Source organism: Epinephelus fuscoguttatus, linkage group LG12 (genome assembly GCF_011397635.1).
Source record: "Epinephelus fuscoguttatus linkage group LG12, E.fuscoguttatus.final_Chr_v1".
NCBI lineage: Eukaryota > Metazoa > Chordata > Actinopteri > Perciformes > Serranidae > Epinephelus > Epinephelus fuscoguttatus.
In genome coordinates, this window is record NC_064763.1 from 36,200,131 (window position 1) to 36,215,568 (window position 15,438).

Sequence of the window (15,438 nt, forward strand, 5' to 3'; positions counted from 1 at the left end):
TTGTAAAAACAATAAAGCCTCCACAAAAATAGCATTTTAAGTCTTGTGTGTGATTTATCCTCCAGGGATTTATACTTCGGGATTTATCCAGGTTTCATATAAGCAGAGGAAATCTACGCTCGTTGCTAGGCTAATTTATACAATGTAAAATGCCATAGGCCTGTGCTAATAACGTTAGCATCTTATTTTGTTTGGAAAACGTGTTTGGTATTAGACAGTTGTTTAGTTGGTGAACCTTGTGAGTTGTAATGGAGCCAAATTTTGGAACATTACCTTTGTTAAATGTTGCTGTTGTCCCTGGCTTCATCTGAGTAGAGAGAAGTCCGCTAGCTGCTAGGCTAACTTATACAATGTAAAATGCCATAGGCTTGTGCTAATAATGTTAGCATGCTGTATTTGTGGGGAAAATGTGTCCAGATAAAGACAAGTGTTTTGTCTTTGAATGTTGTGAGTTATAGTGAAGCTGATTTGTGTACTTGTGGTTAGAATTGTCTCTATTAAGCCATGTTTAATGTGTGTTTTGAATCAACTAAACTTTACAGCACTTCAGATTCAAAGGAATCAATCCTCTACTCTGTCACCTAAATAGAAACATGCATACACAATTTAGTTATAGCACTAATTATGTTTTGTAGGAAATATACTACTACTTGTATCATGTTTTTATTGGCCATGGTGGTGACGTGGCTCTGGGGATGGCAATCGGTCTACCAATGTGAAATAGTTCAACAACTGTTGGACAGATCTCTATTAATTTTCCTCACAGATGTTCATTGTTTCCAGAGGATAAACCATACCAACTTTGGTGATCCCCAACTTTTCCTCTAGAGCCACCATGAGCTTCACATTTGTGATTTGGAGTGAAATGTCTTGATAACTATTGGATGGATTGCCGTTGCCAATATAAAGTATGTCTGCCACATGCCTTCTTGTCTCTACCTGAAACCATCAGGAGCCTTGTGGCCTGTGTGTAACCATTATGTCACGACAAACACAGGTAGTAGTTCTTGGTGCAGTATCCACATTCTGATACTTTTTCCAGTAAATCTTCACATCAAAGAGAAGGGACCTAATCTTTCTCTGTGTTCTTCAGGCGTCCTCAATTTTGTCCTCGCCATCTCTCCGCCTTCTGCTGCGTTCAGCTCTATATCCGATCTGATCAGAGCCGGAGAACGTCACGCTGGGCTCAAGGTCAGCTTCCTTTTATTACTCATTAAAGGTTTACTGTCACACAGAGGGGCAGGAAGTCATGCTGGTTGTTTTGTCTATGTGTGAGAGAGAGGAAAATTTCGACAGCCTGTAATGTACTGTAGAATGTACATTTCTACTGCAGATGCATGTGCACAGGCTGAACTGAGCACAGCAGACTGCAAACACCAGAAATGATTGAACTCTTTGTAACATCAGCTGTTGTTATAATATTGTGTGACCCTAAATAGTTAAAGCCTTGTTAGATGTCACCCCGTGTGCTGTTGTTCTCCACTGTCGAAAACTTAACTTTTAAAGGTTCAGTTCACTCAAATCCCAACAAAAAGGCAATCGAAGCCTTCAGAAATAAGAATCTGGCAAAATGATCACTTGAAGGAGCTCATAGCATATCCATGATTCAGAGACTGGGCTAGGATTGTCTGCACATGGCTCTCAACATAGAGGTGGCCAAGCTGGTGGCTAGCCGCTAATGGTGCTAACAGTGCAAACAGTGCTACTAATGGCTACAGAACAGTGCTAACACTGGGGGCTAACATTGTTAATCAGGGGGAACAGGAGGGTGAGTGTCATTCTTCTGCGGTGACGCCGTCCCAGTGTCAGCGGTAGCCACCGTATCAGCTCAGAGTAGAGCGGCAGCAATGAGCTAGCCAGTGGGATGCACACACAAAGACTCACATGCACACGCAGCCGGACCATCTACCACAATAGAACAGAGCAGAGTGAGTAATAACTCTGAATGTTGCGCAGAGCTCCTTTAAGGTCCACTCACTAGCTTCTTCCACAGTCTTTAACCATTTCACATGGTCTTAATCAGCTGCTGCTCAGATGTATTTGTATCCTTCATGTTGGTGTAAAAGTGGAGCACAAGAAGTTCAGGTTTGACCTTGGAAAGATTATTCTGGCAAAACAATCTCAAGATCCATTTACCAGCTTTCTTCCAAAGCTCTCAATCATGTCAAACAACAACAACCTAATAATGCAGACATGGCAACAAGACTGTCCTAAAGCATAAGAATATTTCAAAACATAAAAAAATAAAACATAGCAACAATTAAATTAAACTAATTGAATTGAATTAAATGAAATTAAATAAAATTAAATTAAACACTAAAATGTGCCTTAACTTGTATCACCTGATTTCTAACTGCGCAGATCACTTTGGTTTTCCTTGCCCAAGTTTTAAGACATCAAATTTAAAAAATGAGATTACTGCTGCTAGTTAAACACAGCGGAGGTGAGAGGAATTTTATCTGAACTTTTTTGCTCGATCTGACTTTGACACTATCTGACCTGCTTCCCAAAGACACTTTTTTTGCGATAAAGTTAGAATGATGTGTAATGGAGACAGATCAGGGTGGTAAGGGGGGTGATGGTGGTGGTGAGGGGGTGTAAGGAGGAAGTATGTTAACCAGCATGTTCAAAGAACTGGTCTTTCCACTTCAGAGAGAATATTCCAGAACGATGAGAGAAGTGAAAGTTCAGCTCCGAGAGGGATTCGACTGGAAACGAGTCGGTGAAATTACACACAGCTTCAATTATACATCACAAAGGGCGAAAGAGCCCCACTGGATGGCAGGGGAGGAAATGTGGAAAAACTGGAACGCTCGGGTCTGGTAATATGTGTGTGTGCGTGTGTCACACCTCTCCCTCTGTTTTGACTTTGAAGTTGTGACTTTGTCAGGAGCAGAAGCCGAGAGCAGGAGGTGGGAAAACGGAAACTTTACCACCTGAGGGTTGTGCGCACACACGGGGGTTGGCTTTTAGCATATTCCTGTCTAAATGAAAATTTGTGAAGCAAAACAGTTTGGAAAATATTCTGTCACCCGTACAGTCTCTGCGCTGCCCTTGAGCGCACGTACGTGTGGGTGTGCATTCGCTCTCATATACATAAATGAAATGTTGTGTTTCCTTGTGCATCTTTAACCTTTCGTGTCTGGTTTTTTGCATGATCACACAAATTATCTGTTTGTCTTCAACGATATCACTTTTTTATGTCTTTTTCTGTCGTCTTTATGTCTTGTTATTGCACTGCATGTATGAAAGAAATCTTTGTCTTGAAGATGCTAATCTCTCCCATCATTTCCTGTCACCTGTGTACATTCTACCGAGGGCACCTAAGCCTGACTTGTAGTCCATCAGTCAAGCTCAGAAATCATTGGATCCTACACTTCCCATGATGCCACTCTTTTGGTAGACCCTGCATGGTTTGACCCTGAATTCATGTGGTCTCTGAATAAGTTACTGACTGGGAAAATTCATGTGAATCCCCCCTCAAGTTGGATCAACAACTTGGAAAGTTGGCGAAAATTTTGATACATGAGTTGCTGAGTTGACATCATATATGCAGAAACATGGTGGACAAAAGTAATTCAGTCAGGACCACTTCAGTCAAAGAAATCTTTACAGACTACACAGAAAACCTAAGGCGGACAGAACACACCTCTCTGCCCTTCCACGCGCAGACGAAGAAAGCCTGAGGCAGATAGAGCAAACCTCCCTGCCCTTCAATGCGCAATATTTTAGTAGTTTAAGGGATGTACTGGTGCAGCAACAAGTCTGTGACAAAATCACTTTGTAATATAAGGCTTCAAATGGTTTGACAATACTTGGATAGCAACATGAATCTTAACTTTGCTAATGCTCTGAGCAATAAAATTCAAAACGTCTTCTTTGTAGCAACCATATTTTTTTTCCCATTACAACGTAAAAGCTCAACACACCAAAGTTGGAGGAAGGACTTCCCAGCTGGGGAAATGGGACCATCCAAGAGCACGTGAATTCAGCATAAGGGCCAGGTTAACAAAAGTGTTGAGTTGTTTTGATTAGCCATACTGAAAGGTTGGGCAAGAGCCAGCTGCCATATACAAAGGCCAGACGCGAATATCATTCAAATACAGGGATAATGGAATGAAAAGTCCTTTCAGTGTGTTTGGGTCTATGATACTTTGCAGTCTGGTTGCACATTATGAATGCTTAAAAGCTATAATGTTTTTGGGTTTCATGCTCTGTGAAGTAGTTGCATTAAATGAGGACAGCCATAGACTGTATAAAAATAATGGATGTAACCAATGTGACATCACCCATTGGTTTGTGGACTTCAGTTTAGCATTTCAGCCATTGCCATCATGGATTTTTGGGTCCAAGGTGTCCATATTTGGATGAGAGGGTGGAGCTGAGGACAGAATTCACAGACTTATTATGTTATGCATTATTTTAAGCCTAAGCAAAATGCAAAGGGGTGAGTTAAATGAAAATTCAACCCCGGCACAGTTGTCATGATTGGGAAAATTAGCTATAGAAATCAAAATCCTTTTTTGGAACCAGGCTGTAAAAAGGCCGTCTATGGGGACTGACTTGCTTTTGGAGCCAGCCCCAGGTGTCCTTTAGAGGAACTACAGTTTTTGGCACTTCCTGTGCTGGCTTTATTTTTCAGCCATGGAGTTTGCCACTTGGGGACAACATGACATTAACTTTCAGCCACTTTTTCTGTCCAGGCCAAAGGCCAGTCAGTGATCAACGAGGACAGGTGACGTCCAGCGAAGTCATTATCACAGTTCATCTTCTTGTTCTTCACCTGCTCTGACGCGTGCTACATGCTGTGAGGTTACTTGAGTCATTTGTCACGAAACCTGTAGTCTTTGTATTCTTAACTCTAAAAGGTTACTCTGACCAACATTTATCACACCAGAGAACTTTAATAACTCAAATAAAATGTACCCAAACATATTCTGGAGTCTGCCACTCACCTTTTAGCATTTTAATTCCTCTGCTCTTTAAAAAGAAGGGAGATTCTGGTTAATTAGCAGCTCTTCCTGTCATATCACAGATCTTGTCTTGAAGATGTCATTGAGGTCTCGCAGCAGGAGTTTTGGCATTTGGCAGTTTGTTAGTTTGTTAGCAATATTAGTGCAAGTCTCAAAACTATTGCAAACTATGGACAGTTATTGGTGTGAAGTCACTGTCTATGGACTGTTTCATATAGTTTTGATAACATGAAGGTTTTACATGCAGTAAAATGGAAGCAGAACATCTAGTTATTGTTTGTTTGTTTTAGATGCTGGGAGGTGACTTTGGAATAAAATTATTTGTAGTCTGGTGTTTGTGTCCCCAGCTATTTGTCAAAACAAATATTGATTACTTGAAAGTGTCACTTCAGATTTTGTGTTAGTATGTAGTAGTGACAGGAGCAGCAGTGGTCTGAACTCAACAGAAAATCAAAGGCAGTGATGTTACTGTGCTGGATATAAAGTTATGCAAATGTGCCACTTTTGTTGTACTGCCAAAACAAAGAACGGCTAATGTTCTTGTTTTTTTTAATCCATTCTCCTCCACTCCCAACGCTGCCTCTCTGGACCATTTGCAGGGCATGGTATAACATGTTGAGGTGGCCCCCTTCAGGGTTTGCTCTGGCCATTTGTCACCAGTCCTCAAGGCTTCCTGCAGCTTGTACAGAGGTCGAGGTCAACGTCCTTGCATCTCACCGTCCTCAACAATGTCAGCAGTGCAGCACAGATAAATGACCTGACAAGCCCACAGATTGTAACCCAACGTTAAAAAGCCCACAAGTAATCCTTCAAGCTCCTTTTTTTCTTATTCGCTTTCCTTTTAATGTCATTTAGGTGTCAATGTGACTCTCTTGAATCTCACTTAACTTTTGGATTAATTCAGTTTAATTTGTGAGGTTTGTTCACCTTGACACAAGCAGCAGATTTCTCAGAGACAGGGCCTTTCATTAATCTATGACTGTCATTATGTCTTGTTTTTTAAACTATGTCTGACTTAATACTCAAACCACTCTGCTCCTTTTTTTTTTTTACGCCATGTCTTTAGTTTAACGTTGGTTTTAATTAGATGCAAAATTCTTGCTAAGTATCTAAACTTATTGTCTGATATAAGGTCAGGGAGGATAAAAATGTTCTAGTTTCAGAGTCAGGTCGATACCTAAAATGTATTTGAATACATATATGTTCCCTCCATGCTTTGATAACCTGTGCACTGATCTGAAAGCTTAATCTGAAATTGTAATATTGATTTCCTGTTCTCCTATTCCTTTTTCTTTCAATTCAAAACTGTCATCAAGTCTTATCTTTTTATTGAAAATAATATTTTAAAAATCCTAACATTTTTCTTTAAGTAACTGAAAAAAAAGAGTGAACTTTAGTTATTTATACAGCATTTATCATGCACAGAATGCAGCACAAAGTGCTTTACAATTCAGCGGCAGAGATGAACAACAAAGAAATAAAACCATACAATTATACAACACTCATTCAATGAGAAATGAGAAGAATAAATTATTTAATCGATCAATTAATTAATCAAATAATTAAATAATACATATGAAAATATTATATGAGATAGCTGTTAGTTATAGACTAGATTAAAAAGATATGTTTTGAGTTGTCATTTAAAACTGTCCACTGAGCCAGCAAGTTTAATATTCAAAGGCAGGATGTTCCATATTTTTGTTGCAGTACTCATTTCTGCCACAAGAGGCTGAAGTGCACTACTACCCCATGTTCTAAATAGAACTTAACAGATTCATATGTTTTTCCAGGTAACAACAACAAGCAGAAAAATTGACACTGACTTTTTTTTCTTCTGTTGTTGTTCTTCTTTTGGGGTTTTTTACACATGAAAAAAGGAGCACTTAGAAAAATTGTCTTTGCAAAACTTTTTTTTTTAACTAGCAATACTTTTCCCCACCTGTTTCAAAGATGAAGAACAAATTAAGGAATTTAAAAAGATTATCCTGGCAAACCTTTTTTCCCCCACCTGTTCCTGAATCATAACTACAGGAGAGAAAACGATTTAGACCCGACTATGAAAATGGATTCCCAGATTTTTTTCCCTCACTTGCCTCTCGGGGCTTCCGTAGCAGATGCATGCTGCAGATGTTTTAGTTTCTTTTTTTTAAATCAGATTTTTTTACCCTCTCTTTTTCAGTCACAGTTTATCTAGTTGAATGTCAAATAAAAGCACAAATTGAATATACATGTGTATAAAAATAACAGGCTTTTTTCTGACAAAATTTGAAGCATCAGAACCATCAGAGCTGAGTCCAATGGGCCTGAGGATCTGCTGCCCTGCTGCTCTGCTGGCAGCCATGGGGGGGCAGTGCTGCATTGTGAGAAACACTGCCTGTGGAAAAAGCTCAGCTGCTGCGTCTCTGCACCCACAGGCATTCTGCAAGACTGGTGAAAGAAAGCTATTCGGGGAGCATATTTACCCCCAGAGATTGGCCATCCTATTAAGGTGCAAATTACCAACACATTGTCCGTGTTGGAACAATGCAATCCTGGCTTTGTGGAGGTAATGATTATATCTGTCTCAATTGTCTTTGCCCTGTGTGCAGAAGTCTCCTCTCATCCTTTGACTAGCAAATGTTGGTTCCTAAAGGGGGAATGGCTGCCACTCCTCCATTCTGAGATTTAATTGTTGTTTTTAATGGGTGGTTGCCTCACTTTGTGCGTATTATTTAATTGACTCAGGGGGCGTGCAGAGTGTGCGTAACTTCGCTTGGTGTGTGTTTGTGTGTGCGTGTCTGTTTGTGTGAATTAGTGTCACTTTCAATGAAAGTCATGCCTTTAAAGTGTGATTTTGTTTTGCATTTGCATGTGTGTGTGTGTGTGTGTGTGTGTGTGTGTGAGTGAGTGAGAAATCACTGGGGAGTGTAATCTATCCTCCCTAACTTTAGATGAATAAGTTGTGGCTGCACATAAGGCCTCATCATGATCATCATGATCGTCAAGATCATTATCATCATCAACATCATGACCATCATCATCATCATCATCATCATCATCATCAGTATATCATTACCTTAAATAGCAGTACGAAATGCTGGGGAGGAAGCAGACCTTCTGAGTAAATTATGGCGACAGTAATCTATCTATCTATCTATCTATCTATCTATCTATCTATCTATCTGACATACACACACAAACACACACAAATAAACATTACTGTTCACGCTTTGTTCTGTATTCAAAATCTACAAAGTCACATTCAAAATTGCATCGATTCCTGTCGCCCCCCCCCCACACACACACACACACACGCACACACACACGCACAAACATTATTAGTGCTGAATGAGAGGTTAGCTCCAGTTCACATTCTCTCTTGTCCTTCTTAAGCAAGGTTGCCAAAGGATCACTCCAAAATTGCATGTGTGTGTGAGAGTTAAAGCAAGTGTTTTCGTGTGTTTCTGACCTTCACAAGAGTAAGAGAGTGTGTCTGTATCCTTACCAGCGCTGAGACTGACTGACTGACTGACTGACTGACTGACTGACTGTATGTCTACACTTGGGTTTCTGTGCAAGTACGTGAGCAGGTAAGTGAAGTGCTGAATCTGTGTGTGTGTGTGTGTGTGCTCACGTGTTTAAGTGTGAATAACTCTTGCAGAGGGAAGCAGCTACGGTTGACGGAGTAAAGTAGCTGCACACCAGTTTCCAATAATGAGTCAGGGTCAGATGGTTCAGAGGGGGAGGCGAAGGTCAAGAGTCTGAACAGGGCGATCGACCTGATACACCCTCTGCCTCCACAAACACCCACACGCGTGTACACTCACATGTGAATGGACACACTTGACTTTTTTGGCCTTTTAGAGGAAGCAAGTGGAGAGTGGCGAGGGGTGAAGGGAAATGAAAGGCTAGAGGGGAAATGTTGGAGGAAGAGGGAGGAGATGCAAGTTGATTTATGTGTTTGTGTGTGCGGTAGGGGGACGGAGGGGTGAGACGGGAGGAGGGCAGTATTGTCTCAGCGGGGCGGCACCTTTGCCTAAAGCAGACCTGGACGAAGAAAGAAGGGAAGGGCGCATGGGAGGAGATGTGAAGGGAAGGAACTTGTGTAAAAGTGAAATTAGTTATAGATAAAAGTAAAAATCAGTTAAACTGTTGTACTCTGGGTGAACTCTAACCCATCAAACCCTTTTCTGTCCGTGAAGACTTTTACTTGTATTTTAACAGATGCATAGTTCATGTCTATGAAGTAAGAGAGAGAGATAGAAGAAGCAGCAGGAGAAAAAAAGAAGGTGAGAATGAGAGAGGGAAGAGATGAAGAAAGAGAGCGTCAGAGGGGAAATCTAAATACCCCCCACTGAGGAAACTGGGGAAGAGCTGCGGAGAAATGGATGAGAGAGGTGATGGGGGGTACTTAGTGGGAGGCCCCTCCTTTGAACTAGATGTCAAGAGATAGGGAGGGAAGGAGGGAGGGAAGGAGGGAGGGAGGCATCTCAGAACAGATCAGAATGCAGCGGAGTGGATTAAAGACGCAGAGATCACAACAGAGTTAAAGAGACGAGAGAGAAAAAGTAGACACCTCTGCAGGTCCAGCAAAAGAGGACAGAAGAGAAGAGGAGAGGAGAGGAGAGGATGCTGAAGGTCTCACCTCCTCTGGTGCCTCTGAGCTGCAGCCAGGTCTTTGATCCTGCACTTCATTTAGCTCCACTGTAGGAGACCCTCCCAGTCTGATGCGCAGGATTAAAGACCCGTTTCGGAGTTTATTTGACATATAAATTATTATTCACACACATTCACGAGGGGTTTGAGTTGGAATTGACCTGCATTACATTTTACAGCTGTGGCATCTTAATTCAGAATAGAGCAGGGTGCGCTAGTATCTCAGCAATCTGAGAGGTGTGTGATGTCCTTGTGTAAGGGCGGGTCCGCTGCTGTCACATGTCATGTCTCTCTTTCTTTGTCCCTTACAGGGCTGTAAATACAGACAGTGCAGATGCACCGAGGCCTATGGGGTGGGGGTGGCGGGTGGTGTAGAGAGAGCGGGCCATCCAACAATGTGTTGCATAGAGAACAGGCCTTTAGGTTGCTATACGTCTGAGTTCAAAGAAGAACTCGTGTTGAAATGCAAATGGTACCATCTGCTATACATGCAAAAGCATCTCCCTCATCGTTTCTTTCCTTTTTTTGGTGAAATAGGCAGCAGTCTATACCAAAATTATTTGTTTATTCTGCATACACTATATAACCTAGGAAAAAACTAAAAACAATATTTAATTAAATATATTTCAATCAGGAGAGACACGTTTTATTGTATAAGAATATTTATTAACGTGCACATAGGAATAAAAATGTGTAAAGTCTTTGGCGATTAGACCCCGGAGATATGATTTAAGGAGGGTGATGAATCTCGGTACCCTCCCCGGGGTCTAGACGCTGGTGGAGGTGGAGGTGGTGAAGATGAGATGAGAGGAAGATTGAGAAGTGCAGATGATCTGGGTGAGTGGAGGAACGAGCCTTTGTTGAGCTTGTCCTGGACTCTGGATACGAGGGCGCAATAATTCTGCCTAAAATCATGGCTGACAGCAGCAGAAGAGAGAGCAGATTTAAAATTTTGCAGTAGCATCCTGATTGGCTGAGAGAGATCGTGGCAAAGTTTGACTGGATAACTAAAAGAGTAAACACCCATAGTCAGCTGATCAGAGGAAGCAGTGGGAGTGGGATGGAGAGAATTGTGAATGAATGAGCACAAAGAACGACATGTTATCTTCCAATAAGGGTGGGCAATGCCACAAAATTTGGTTTCAATCCGACAGCAAGTAATACAGGGCCAGAACTGATATTGATATCAACATCATCAACAGATACGATAGTGGCTTATGTACTTTCATGTAGGGAGGAGCGGTGTCTCGTGATTTATTAAGTGAATAATCAGTCTGCTAAAGTAACATATACGACTGATTACAATTTGAAAGTGTAACATTAACCAATGCTACAGATCTGATTTGATTAAAGTATCATTTTCACTCCTTTATACCTGGAATTCCTCTCCTGGGCCTCTCTGATCGGCGGTCTAGATGTTGAAACATTTCCCTCTTCTTTCTCCTTCTTTTCATTCTCATCTATCTATCTATCTATCTATCTATCTATCTATCTATCTATCTATCTATCTATCTATCTATCTATCTATCTATCCATCTATCCATGTTTAAACAAATTTAAAAAACACTTTTGGCTTTAGCTCAAGACTGAAGTTCTGTGTTTTTCTTCTGGTGTTATTCATTATCTGCTTCAGCTTATACCACACAGCAAGGTTGCTGCATTATGACGAGCTGGGAGAATTTGAGAGATTGTAGGTTTTGTATAATGTGGAAGAAGAGAAACAAGTTTTATGAGTCATCTCTAAATCCTCAGAAATAGCTCAGACAGGCCTAAAAGTGAGTTTTAAAGCCATTAATCTCACGTCTGAGTCGACTAGACATTTGTGATGGTTGTCAGCTTTATGAAACTGTGCACTGCAGGTGCTAGGCAGTGTATTTTCCTTATTATGTACTATGAGAAAGTAAAAATCTCAGTCATTCATCTTCATCAAAGTATTCAGGAGCAGTTTTTCCAAACCACAGCCCTGTCTACATCTATACAAACATTTTTGCAAACTGATATCTTCCACTACATTTTGGCATGTTGTCTACATGAAAATTGGCTCTTCATATGCCCTAAAATCATATTATCTCAATCCGCTTCTTATTATTGTTACATTAGCAATGTGGTAACACATCAATGTGCAATTTTCTGCTTAAGTTAGAACAGTTTTGGTTCTTATTTTACAAAAAATAAGCATTTTTGGTTTTGTTTGTGCTTTTCCCTCCCCTGGTTTAGAGTGTGCATTAAAATTGAGCAACATTTGATTTACAATCTGTTGGCAGTTGGTGGGTTGTTTGTTTTATGTTGCTCAGCCACTGTCTATCAAATCTGACCCTACCACACCCAGACAGTCTTTATGAAGCACAGTATGCATTTTGAGTCTTAAATCAAAATGTGTGATACTGAAGGATGAATTAAAAAAAAAAAAAACTCATAGAGAAATATTTAGGATTTTAAGTTTTCAGAGACTTTAAAATTCAGAACCAGAGAGCAGCTGATACACACAAATGAGAAAACATCTAGCAAGATTAAATCTGTCCAGTTAGCTGCAGAAGCAAAGGCTCCATCCTGGATAGGCTGCCCAGAATCATTAGAAATTAAGCCCATATTGGACGGTTCTGCATCCCACGATTTACAACTAATGCCAACTTTTGGTGCCAGTGCAGGAAGCAATGTGGCCTTTTTGTAGCAAGGCACAAAGTAAGAGTTTGGAGGTGTGGGTGGTTGATGAGCATAGTGTGCCTGACTCTCATTAACTGTAACCATGCATTCTCTATAACCTTTAAGTGTTTTAGTTCAGCTGCCTTACCTCAACCTTCCGAAGCTCTTTGTCCATCTGACAGGCAGTTCTTACAGAGTATACTTGGCACAATAAATAACACCACATTGTGCAGGGACACAAAAAGATTACAGTTTCACTCACACAAGAACTTGTTACATTTAGATGCTGGCACAGCAGCCACAGCAACATAATACCCATATTCAAGTTGTGATTCATAAGAATCTATAGAAAAACACTGTCAGACAGCTGAAGCATCATCTGGCGTGAGTGCTTTTATGGAGTGTTATAGAATCTGTGGCAGATGGCAATTCTGTGCCTGTATACAGTTTGTCATAGCAACATGGCGTCAGTGTCATCATCCATGCCTGACAGAGGTCACACTGTGCAAAGCAACTCTTAAGAAACGTGCAAGATCCAGTATTTTTCTCTCCAGCATCTGGCTATACTCAGAGGCAGCACTTTGGGTAGATTTTATTTTTTTATAAGAGTTTGGCCATTTCTTTGAAGTCAGCAAATTGATTCTTGGGCTGCCCCACAAACAAACATTGAGGATGTCGAAACATACTTCAGCTTTAAAGCAAAGTCTGCTCTCCTGAATTGGTCCATCCTCTGTCTTCACTTAAAAAAAACAAATCCTGTTTTTTCTGGCTCTCATTTACCTTAGTATACTCTGTGGCTCTGCTGAACTCGCCTGCATTATTCCCCACTGTGTCCAAACTTGTAAATGTGTGTAACTAATTCCCCAATCTGAGTCAAAGCCGCCTATAGATCTTAAGATGAAGTGTGCATACTAATAGGTAGAAAAAAACAGCATATTTGCAAGATATCTATAAAAGCTGGCTGTGACATAAGACTCTTGAGTTGTTTGCTAAGGGCCCACTTGTGTCTGATAGCCTTCTCTGCATTTCTAGGCTCTTGAGTTACATATTACGAGGCTTCTTTACTTGTATTTAATACCTGTAGGGCCTGAGGTTAGAAAGCCACACCTGCTCTCTAATGCACAAACACTTCGCATGTATTTGTATTAGATAGCGTTTCTACAGTGATTTTTTTTTCCTTTGAGTCATAGTGTTGTGGATTAGGCATAGCCACACGAAAAGCTTTGTTTTTTTCAGATTGACTTCGACACCAAGGTCCTTGTTGAATGCACAAATCAACACATCTCTGCCTGTCGGCTCTGCCACTGGGAAAGTGCTCAGAGCTGCTGTCTGTTCCAATTAATTCATACTCCTCTAGTGCATGTGCTCCTGGAATACCAGGCCCCATGACAAACCCACCAACGAGTGTTATTATCTAATGAGCGAGGTCTGTTAATTTATTTAGTTCTCCTCTTGTCTTTACTGATATAAGAAACCATGGTGCTGTCCTGACTAATAGATCCTCCAGTCATGAACAGAACCTCATAATGCATGTTTGATTTTTCATGTATTTAAATCATGGCTTTTCTGTATGTGAAAAAAAGGTTGATCAGCCAAGACTGTTTAAGTGTATCTGCTGATTGATTGAAAATATTTTATTACAGAAACAAATTAAAACAGCATGGAGCATTCATCTAAAACACCCAGTGTGTGTAGAAGAACACAGGACATCAATTAACATTAAATCCTGACCGATCCTGTCAGCATGTCTTGGGATTCTAATCATCAGTGAAGTCATGGCTGCTGCGCCTCGTGCGTAAATGCGCACAGCGGGGTGACGCACATATCTCGTCTTCTGCGGTGGGATCGCTGCAGCAGATATAACTGCAGTCCATGAGGCTACCTTCCTATCTGGCTCCCCAGTGTGTTGTATCTGTTGCCCACATATATGGGCACAGAAGTGAGATGAGCCCGAGTCCAACCCGAGCACGAGTTAATTAAAATAAATAAATAAATAATAACAAATAAAAATATAGAAAAAAAAATAATAAGATGAAAAATAAAAATAAAAAACACCCCCTCCAAAAAAACAAAACAAAACAAAAAAACCCCTGAACAAACAAAAAAATAAAAAAAATAATACGAGATATGCCTGTTAATTAGTGCTCTTTAGAGATGCTGGTGGGTGCATTTTATCAGCTTTATATATAAAATGATTTCAATGTTTGTGTGAAGCCCCTCCACAACTTTTGGAAAACTGTTTTGGTGCGCCCTCATTTAAATAGCAAAGAAAAACTCTGAATTTACCCTTTAACCTGTCATTGGTCCGCCCACTCTTCACAGGTGCTCTGTGTTGCTGCTCATCAGTAATCAGCAGTTTGGCCCATGTCTTTTGTTTGGGTCGCAAAATAGAAGACATGAGAGCAGAAAATGGAGAAACCACAGCGGTTGGATTTGTAATGTCACCAAACGGATTATCTAGAGACACGTGGATCTGCCAGCGGTTACTGGAGCCAAATATGGCCGACTCACACAGCACAATCTGGCTGATAAACCACGGACACTCAACAACATCTTCAGTCATAACTTTTGTGTAACCACTCTAGTTTGCTTTGTGAAGAGAATAAACTAAATGCTGGGTAACAGCAGTGGGCCCTGAACGCAACTTGAGTTTCCTGTCCACCTGTTGGCAGCCTCCAAAGGATTTATCTTCACCTTAGCTGTCGCAACTTCCCCTTCAGACAGCTGCTGAACTGTAAGTACTTACTGTTTGAGAAGTTTTGGTTATGAAGTCATGGCTGCTTTCTCTCTCATGTCTTGGCTGTTGCATTTTTTTTATCATTAACTTTAAGTTGCTGAGCTTGTTTTGCCCATTGACTGTTGTTTTGACGTGTGATGGGATGTTTTCCTGCTGCTGATTGACACCGTGCTGAAACATGACTGCTAATACTTTAGTATGATGGCTGTTATGAGCTGAATTGAATTAGTGACATATTTTGACATTGTGTTAGATGTGCTCCTATTAGCTCTGACTGTAGGGATGTAAACATCACCGTGTGTAATTGCCCATTCACATACTTGTTCCTGTGGCTGAATGTGGAAACTCAACATGGCTTTTCTCACACATAGGTAGTCACATTAGCACTTCCAGCGAGGCATTGGAGAAATGTTTCATTCAAAGCTGTGCATTAGTGCGACAGCTTGC